At 35.9% G+C, this 10245-nt stretch overlaps 1 long non-coding RNA gene across 1 annotated transcript; it reads right to left on the bottom strand.

Annotated features, from left to right (window-relative positions):
* Positions 1-1872: 1872 nt before the first annotated feature.
* LOC114008248 (uncharacterized) lies at positions 1873-10236 on the bottom strand. Its single transcript, XR_003549794.1, has 3 exons — positions 10161-10236; positions 3990-4078; positions 1873-1915 (listed from the first exon to the last, which is right to left on the bottom strand). It is a non-coding gene; the product is annotated as an uncharacterized LOC114008248 (long non-coding RNA).
* Between the last annotated feature and the right edge of the window lie 9 nt (positions 10237-10245).

Genomic DNA, 10245 nt, shown 5'->3' with positions numbered 1-10245 from the left:
GGTGTGGCCATCCCCGCTAGGGGGTGATTTCTCACTTTCTGTCTCTCTGTCTCTCTCTGTCTTCCTGGTGAGTGCACCCACCCTATAGCAAAAACATAAGAAAGAAAGAAAGAAAGAAAGAAAGAAAGAAAGAAAGAAAGAAAGAAAGAAAGAAAGAAAGAAAGGAAGGAAGGAAGGAAGGAAGGAAGGAAGGAAGGAAGGAAGGAAGGAAGGAAGGGAATTCTTCTGTCCTTTGGGCAGATACCAAGGAGTGGGATTGCTGGATCATATGGTAGTTCTATTTGTAGATCTTTGAGGAGTCTCCAAGTTGTTCTCCATAGTGGCTGGAGCAATTTACATTCCCACCAGCAGTGTAGGAAAGTTCCCCTTTCACCACATCCCTGCCAATACTTATCACTTTCTTTTTTTTTTTATCTTAGTCATTCTGACTGGGGTTAGGTGGTATAGAATTGTGGTTTTGATTTGGGTTTCCCTTACAATGAGGGATGTTGAGCATTTTTTTCATATGTCTTTTAGTTATTGTATGTCTTCCTTAGAGAGTGGTTTTTTCCAACTCATTCTCCCATGTTTTAATAGGGTTGATCATCTTTTCTTCAGGACAGCTGCTTGAGTTCCTTGTGTATTCTGGTTATCAGTCCCTTATCTGACGCATAGTTTACAAAAAAATATTTTCCCATTCTGAGGGCTGTCGAGTCACACTAATTACTGTGTCTTTTGCCATGCAGAAACTTCTTAATCTGATATAATCCCACTTGTCTATATTTGGGATTATTGACTGTGCTTTGGGGATCTTATTTAAGAAGTCTTTGCCTACCCCAATGTCTCCCAGAGCTTCCCCAGTGTTTTCCAGCAACAGTTTTATATTTGAGGTCTTAGGTTTAGATCTTTGATCCACTTTGAGTTGATTTTTGTCAGTGGTGAGAAATAGGAGTTAAGATTCATCTTTCTGCAAGTGGAGATACAGTTTTTCCAGCACCATTTGCTAAAGAGGTTTTCCTTTTCCCAATGGATTGACAGGTATCCTTTGTCAAAAATCCGTTGGCTGGAGAACCAGCAGTTAGCGTAATGGCTATGTCACTGGACTCCCACGTAGTCGACCGCGGTTCACGTCCTGGACCCGATGGCTTAAAACACACCAGGGGCGTGTGCGTGCATGCCCAAGATCCTGAGAGGAGAATGGAGGAGAAGGGATTGCGGCGTGACCATCCCCCCTGGGGGCTGATTTCTCTCTTTCTGTCTCTATGTCTCTCTCTGTCTGCCTGGCGAGCGCACACAAAAAAAACCTCTCCAAAAAAAAAAAAATCCGTTGGCTGTATGTTTGGGAATTTATTTCTGGGACTATATTCTGTTCCATTGGTCCACCTGTCTGTTTCTGTGCCAATATCATACTGTTTTGATTACCACAGATTTGTAGAATATTTTTGGGTTAGGGAATGAGATGCCACCCACTCCACTCTTCTTGTGCAAGATTGCTTTGGCAATACTAGGTCTTTTATGATTCCAGACAAATTATATGATTGTCTTTTCTAGATCTGTGAAGAATGTCTCTGGCACTTTGATTGGGATTGCATTAAATATGTAGATTAATTTGGGTAGAATTGTCATTTTGATTATATTAGTTTTTTATTCCAGGAACATGGGATGTCCTTTGACTTTTTTGTGTCATTCTCAATTTCTTTTTTTAGCTTCTCATAGTTTTCTTTGTGGAGATCTTTAACTTCTTTAGTTAGATTTAATCCTAAATAGCTTATACTTTTTGTGGTAATGGTAAATGGAATTACTTTTATCATACTTAATTTAATCTCCCAAATAATATATACTAAAATAATATTTAACACCTAAAATAAATTAAAATACTTCATAAAGAACATACCTTATCAATACTTTCTAGAACTTCAACAGTTGAAGGTTTCGTCTGTTAAAGAAGTAGAAATTAAGAGGCAACATCAAAATTTGTTTTACTGCAAACTTAGAAATATTTTTATTTATCTAATCATAAAAGAATATTTTAATCCAAAATCAAGTTTTTTCAAATGTTGTCAATCAATATGCTTTCTTATTGATTTCTAAGATTTATTTAAGTGAAAGTTATAAACAGAGCTATCCCCTATAAGATTAAAAATTAAGCATTTCCCTACTTAATGTCTTCTTAGTTCTATTAGGACTTTCAACTCTGATAGCTCAACTTCAATCATTCCTAACCTCACTATAGCATACTTCTATAAAGAAAAACAATTTTCCCCCAAGAAAAAGTTTCATAGATGTGATTATTTAAAAGAATTGATATTGTAAAGAATTCACATGGCCAAGCCAAGGTGATGCAAGCAGAATGGCACTGTCTTGTGATGGCTAGGGCCATGTGGAAAGCCAGAGTTTGATTCCTCACTCAACTTAGATAGTCCATACCCAGTGGCATGCACCGCCAGTCCCAGGTAATTAGGAGGCTGGAGCAGAAGGATAGTGATACAGGAAGATATTATCAGAAAACCTCTCTCTGTGTGTCTCCCACATGCTCTAATTAAAAAAAAAAAAATCAGACTAAAGATGGTTTGATTTGTTATTGCTGAAAGTTCACTTAGGATTCTGGAGGTCAAAATCAATAAGTTACCTTCATTCTTAATTTCCAAAGTACTTTTTTGAAGATCAAATTTTAAAGGGGCAACTAAGAAAAACACTTCATTACAGCAGAGCTTGTCTGCCAAAGATATTTTTTATACCATGTAAGGGGAGGGGAGAACACCCAAAATGGCTCATATAACACTTGAGAAAATATTTACCAATTACATACTCAACAATCCAAGAGAGTAATGAATATCAGTTCATTGTAGTTCCCCTAAGAGTTGTTAACATTAGGTTGAACCATATGAAATTGGCATTTTTGTGAAGCAAAGCAATTGAATATTGGCAATTTCATATGGCTCAATCTAATAAGACAAAAGAGGAATATAGATAAATTTGATACTCAAGCAGAACTGCCATAAGGTTTTAAAGAGAGAGGGGTCAATACAATGTCAATCTAAAACAAGTTGTTCTAGCAACAGTCCAAAAACTAAATTATGTGCCAAGTATTGCTATATTCCATGACTATGATCATAAGGTCATAAGGAGTCAAAAATTAAGCAGTTTGCCTTAAACTATATTATCTCCTCTTACAGTCAAGAGGTCATTTTTCAATATAATTCATATCTTCGACTTCTAAATTTGACCTTTTTCCTTTAAAGGCTTATCCAATCAATCTAGCTACACTTTTAACTATATTAAACTTATAATTCCTAAAAGCATATTTATTATGACTTCAATAAATACTTGTGACAAGTTTTAACTAAAAAGATAGAGTCTGTAAAAAGCATAAGTGTGGTATAGAATACTTAATTTCAACTATCTTTCAAATAAGTCTGAAATTTAAGCAGTATAAGAAGGAAACAACAAAAGATAAATATTTGTACATCAATACAGATATAAGAATAACTATTATGTTAAGGGGAAATAATTTGATTAAACAGCAACATTAGACACCCAGAGAACAAGTAGAATTATTAAAACCAAGTTCACATAAAACATTCCAAAGACGGGAACCAGCAGTTAGTGTAATGGCTATGTCGCTGGACTCCCACATAGCCGACCACGGTTCGCGTCCCGGACCCGGTGGCTTAAAACTCACACCGGGCGCGTGTGCGTGCATGCCCAAGATCCCGAGAGGAGAATGGAGGAAAAGGGATTGCGGCGTGATCATCCCCCCCTGGGGGATGATTTCTCGCTTTCTGTCTCTATGTCTCTCTCTCTCTGTCTGGCAAGCGCACGCACCCTGTAGTGAAAGCCTCTCAAAAAAAAAAAAAAAATTCCAAAGACAAGAAAAAAATTAAATAGAAGTAAAGATAAAATCAAACTACTACTCATGGCTATTCTACAAAGGAGATTTTTTTACAAACAGCTTTATGTGACACTTTTATGTTAGACTTAAGAACTAGCTATAAAGAAAAGTAACTTACCCTCCATCGAGAAAATAATCCACCCATCTTTTATTTGTAAAAGCCAGGTACAATGATAAATATCATCAATTATCCAAAGAAATTCACAGCTAGAAATAAAAGAAGCATTTTAAAATTTTAAGTTACAGCATACCCACTATAAAATTTAGATTGCAATACTGTCAAAAATACTATAAAATATTAATTTCTTTGTACCCCACCCATATGATTGAATTCAGTCACTGGAACAGAGTCCGCTTTTTAAAATTTTTTTCAAAATCAGGACATATTTAAAAGTAGATATAAACCAGAAAAGACTTTTTTTTAATGACAAAGTGTTTTAGAAGTATATATTCATACTACTTTGTGATTTTCTTTAAAGTAGATTCCCTATGCTGCTCTGGGAACAAAAGTTTTACTTTACCACTCTCATTCTACATAATTAAATGAAATCATTACTTTCACTGAACTGTCTCCCAACCAAGCTAGTTATATGGAATTAGGGATGTTTCATGTTGCTCAAAAGAATATTTCTTACAGGTAATAGCAGAAAGTCGCCTGCATTTTTTAAAAGAATTATTTCTATTTAATTTAATTTATTTATTATTATAATTTTAATTTGCTATAAAGCACGCATGCTTACCAGAGAGAAAGAAGGAGAAAGTTAGAAAGCAAGCTGCCAGGTCCAGTACTGAAACCACAGTTGCCCATATGGGTCAGCCATGTGGGAGTCTAGCACCCCAAACCACCACACTACCTGCTGGCCCCAGTCATCTAGATTTTTAATAAGAAAATGCAGGTTATGCAAGTTTACCTGTGACCTTGACCAAATCATTTAATAATTTTTCAGCTTTCATTTATTTTCTGTGATTAGAGTTAATAATATCACCACTTTCTTATAGAATAGTACCAGATAAGAAAACTAAATGCAAAGTTTAGTTATTTGCCCAATAGCTGGGAAGAAATAGAGCCTAAAGCCCCTCTAACTTTAGACTTCTGGTCTCCATTACTAAACACTATCGTTCAACACCTAAATAAACATTTCTCTCTAAAATGTTATCTAAATCCTTCAAGCTGGCTGACTTTAATCCTAGCTAACTATATAGCCCCTTCTTTTAATAGTTTCTCTATGACTCAAATGTTTTATTTGTTTTTTGGGGTTTTGTCATGGGGTGTGAATACTCACCAAAGAGTCAAATGTTTTATAATAGACTCACTAATAATATGTTCTAAATCAGTTAATTGGTTAATAATAATTACATAAATTTGCATTCTTTCAGGTTGAAATGGTAAAAGTATACTTTCAAACTAACATATTTGACATATTTTCACCAAACATGATTATATACTTGTCAATGTATGAAACATTTTTACCAAAAAAAAAAAAGTTATCTAGGCCCTACTGCTCACACTTTTTTCATACATGTAATACCAAAATAATAGTATATATTGGAATTAGCATAAGGATTCCTACCGTGGAAGCAATTTGTTAGAAAAATCTAATTATATATTTTCACTTGAAGTTATTTTTTAAGGATAGGAACACCTATAATCTGTCTTGAAAAATTCTTAAGTTTATAAATATAATTAATGTCATAAGCAATGTTTAAGTCATGATCTAAATAGTGTTCATTATTCACTATTAGCTCAACACTCAAGTTCCTAAAATACAGTTGTAAGAAATGAATAAAAGTATAAATTTCTATCTGTGTTAAGACATTAAATAAATCTTAAAACTTTATGGTGCTAAAAATAATCACCAAGAAAGGTCAAGAGTGAGTAGGAGACTCAGATAAACCATTTAATTTGGTATTCTCAAAGCATACATCATTCCACTGTTTTTGAACTAAGGTATCTAAGCATGTTTTATACACAACTGACATATATTTGGGTTTATATCAAACCAAATATAAATCAAACAGTTTAGATGCCAAGTCAAGTTTGTAGGCATCACACCCTAAGACTGTGATCAGAATTTTTAATATGTGAAATTAATGACAACAATTATCAGCTAAATGCTTGATAAGCACTTGCTTTCTAGCAGGCTCTAAAACAAAATACATAAATTTTAGCATTTAGATACTACTATCCATTCATTTTACAAACACAGAACCTGAGGCTAAAAAAGTGATCTGCTAACATTCCTAACATGTAGCAGAGACAGACATAGTATTTTAGTTTTAATCTTTTTACAAAGTACCCGGTTGGGACTAGCGGGTGGTGTGGTGGTTAAGGCACTGGGCATTCCCACATGGCCAACCGGGGTTCGAGTCCTGGACCTGGTGGCTTGCTTTCTCACTTCCTCTCTCTCTCACTCTCACGCTCTGTCTCTCTCTGGTCAAATTAAAAATCAATAAATGAAGAGTAGGAGACTCAGATAAACCATTTAATTTGGTATTCTCAAAGCATACATCATTCCACTGTTTTTGAACTAAGGTATCTAAGCATGTTTTATACACAACTGACATATATTTGGGTTTATATCAAACCAAATATAAATCAAACAGTTTAGATGCCAAGTCAAGTTTGTAGGCATCACACCCTAAGACTGTGATCAGAATTTTTAATATGTGAAATTAATGACAACAATTATCAGCTAAATGCTTGATAAGCACTTGCTTTCTAGCAGGCTCTAAAACAAAATACATAAATTTTAGCATTTAGATACTACTATCCATTCATTTTACAAACACAGAACCTGAGGCTAAAAAAGTGATCTGCTAACATTCCTAACATGTAGCAGAGACAGACATAGTATTTTAGTTTTAATCTTTTTACAAAGTACCCGGTTGGGACTAGCGGGTGGTGTGGTGGTTAAGGCACTGGGCATTCCCACATGGCCAACCGGGGTTCGAGTCCTGGACCTGGTGGCTTGCTTTCTCACTTCCTCTCTCTCTCACTCTCACGCTCTGTCTCTCTCTGGTCAAATTAAAAATCAATAAATGAATAAATAAAAAATAAAATAAATAGCTATTTAAAAAAAATAAAATAAAAAGCACCTGGTTAATTCCCACAATAATAACACAAAATTAGGAACAAAGTCTGCTTTATATAGATTATATTGGAATATTTACATATAAAGTATATGAAAGCACCTCTAGTACTTTCAAATAGTTGGTAAACAGAACCACTTAAGTAGAAATTGAATTACAATCATAAGTCATTATGTATGATATACCAAGTAGCCCAATTCCTTCATTTGATTAAATTTGAATTATTTGCCCAAAATCACGTAGCTCCAGCTTGGGGCAAAATTGGTGCTAAAAATCTGCAAGTATAGCCTTTACCTTGTTTACTAGATAGCACTTTTTATATAAGTATAATATGAAATATGCACATAATATTGCAATTAATACCAATTTAGACATTCATTATTTGCATAGAAAACAGTTTTGGTGTTAAGGAAACAAACTACAACTTAGCCTCTAATATCCTGAAGCAGGGAACTGTACTCCTAAATTTGTCCTACAAAAGGATATTAGGGTGATAGTCATCGAATGCCATGTCCATGCTTTCAGGCTCATAAAGAAACAGTTACTTCATTGTTTTAGCAGTTTTTCTAACAAATTCTAGTATTTGGGAAAGAAGCCAACTTACTATAATCCACATGTAATGGATGGTACTTTCCAACAGACAAGAACATATAACAAAATTAAATAATTAAATAGAATATTTTTCAATAGCTTTAATTTCATGTCTCTTCTACTTTTCAACCACTGGTTCTCCCCTTTCCACCCCAACTCCTTAACTCCAAGTCCTATGGCCCACAACCTAACATAAAACATAGGGCAAATAAATTACTTAATCTCTCTCAATGTTGTCATCTGTAATAGACAGTGAAGTACCTTCTTAAATGCTCAAAGGCTAAACGACTTGATGTATTCTAAACTATTTGCAACAGTGCCTAATACATAGTATTTTCTCAATACAAACTGTTTTTACTGCCATGGTCCTTGCTGCTTTCTAATCTACCTCTGCTTTCTTTCAAATACATGGAAAATACATAGGAACCAAATAACCTCAGCATTTCCTTCTGAAGCATAAATCAGTTAGTTTGCCCTTGAGTAGACAGATGGCTCAACCTTAAGTGGCTTGTTACCAAGAACTTTTCCAGGACATGTATAGTCACTTTCCAGTTTGCTATCATGCTGGGACCCAACATGAGCTTAAGAGCTGAGTGCATCTAAATGTTTTCCAGTGAATAAAGTCTACCATATTATTTAATATTTTCTACTAATTGCTATTTGGACTTAGGTTTGAGAGTGAATTTAAAAATCTTGGAAGATATTTTTCTTAAATTTTCAGCTCATTTCAAGTCATATTCAAATGATGGAGTACAACAGATACGAATTTAAAATATGGCTCAACTTTAGCAATTACTTAAACTCTCAAAACCTCAATTACTACATGTGTAAAATGATGAAAACATTTACATTTCTTAGAACTACTGTATGCATCAAACGAAATTATATATCACTTGGTACAGTGTCCAACAAATAGTGTTTAAAAATGGTAACTATTATTATTACTAATACCAGGAAACACATATAGTATTTCTATAGAACACATTTCTTTCTAACTTCTTATAGACAAAGCATGTTTTCATAATTTTAAAATGAGAAAATAAATGAATTTTTACTGAAATCATACTGCTCTCATTTTCTCCAGTATGAAAAATAGGGCAAAATATTCTGCAGACTTTTCCATTAAAATAACCTTGTAAGCCTTTAGAGAAAACATCAAAGGGTTTATCAAGATCTAAATTTAACTATATACTATTTAATCACAACAGTACCTCCAAACATATTGTACCAAACAATGCAAGGTTAAAAGTGATTTGTTCTAGAATTCTAACTTTCAAAAATGTCCAAATTGGAAGGGCAACTCAGAGATAACCAAACTACCACATTTATTGCCCAAAAATAATGACAAGTACACTACAAATGCTTTCAATATATGATCATTTAATGCTTGCAAGTCTGTTAAATCAATTTTCATTCTAAATTAAATTCTACCCAAAAAATTACTATTTGATTAGAAAGATCTCTATATATACCTTTTTGATAACGACATAACTTCTTCCTCTTAAATCCTCTTTCAGGTTAATAATATTTATAAGCACTATAAACTTACTGAAAGCATTACTAAGCTGATCTCCATAGATGACAGAAAATCTTAACATTCTAATTTTAAATACATCACTCTTCTTTTAGAAAATGTGTTCAAAATCAGCTGGGTGTTCCTAAGAAGAACTGGCCAGGGTAGGCTGCTAACATCAAGAGGTTAGCATTCCCTGCCAGTTTGAGCATATGCCTGAAACCACCAAGCTGCTGTTGAATAGGGTCAGTATTGTCAATAGTGACGCTCAGGCCACATAGAAAAGAGGAAAACAAGGAGACACTAAGCACCACAAACCAAGTGGGAAAAGCAGAATATGGAAAATTCAGTGAGTCACAAGTCTTGCTTAGTACTATGGGAACATAACAAAACTGACCTCACCAATCTCAGCTTTCTCTCAGTCCGCAAACACAACATTAATTAGGCCTATTGATATAGTTTTAGTTTTGCTCTCCTTCTGCCACGCCTATGACACCCACGCATCTTCTCTTTTTCCCTCCACCCCTTCACACCGCCCACCATCGCTCAAATAAGGACAATGGTTGTAGAGCTGCTTCTCTAAGTAGCACATAATCCACGCCCACACGCCAGAGCGGAGAAGCATGACACTGACAGTTTTCAGACCCTACGGATCTTTCCAAGTCGTGGCGCCTCCACACAACTCAGAGAAGGAGGTGAGTCGAAAAGGCAAAGCAGATAGGTTCAACCTAAGATCAAGTAATGTGGGACTCTCTGACCCTTCCCCTTTCACAGGTGGACCAAAGAGCTGAGGCTGGAACCTCCGAGAACAGAACTGGGAAATCCATCAGCCCTTGTGGGGCGGGGGAGGGGGGCCAGAAAGGGGCCTCCAGAACCCCAGAACCAACCCTACCACTGTGCAGGGACATCAAGCGGACGAGAAGGAGAGACTAGGTCAGCGCGCACCACAGCCGGGTCGGACTAGCCACCCGGGCAGAGCTCTTAGGCCACTCGGCGTGCGGCCGGAGCACGGGGAGAAGCAGGCGAGGGAGAAAAGCTCAGCGCACCTCCCCTCAGGGGAGCCCTCCCAACTGCCCCAACTTGCCCTCGTTCTACCTGTGGGAAGTGGGCGCAGCCCGGCCCTGGAGTCCACCCCTGCCAGCCTCGGCCGCCACCGCGCTGGCTAACTCCGGCGCAGGCC

Source organism: Tupaia chinensis, unplaced genomic scaffold, assembly GCF_000334495.1.
Source record: "Tupaia chinensis unplaced genomic scaffold, TupChi_1.0 Scaffold000314_1, whole genome shotgun sequence".
In the NCBI taxonomy this organism is placed as follows: Eukaryota; Metazoa; Chordata; class Mammalia; order Scandentia; family Tupaiidae; genus Tupaia; species Tupaia belangeri.
The sequence above is the reverse complement of the archived record's forward strand: the minus strand, read 5'-3'. Positions and strand labels throughout refer to the sequence as shown.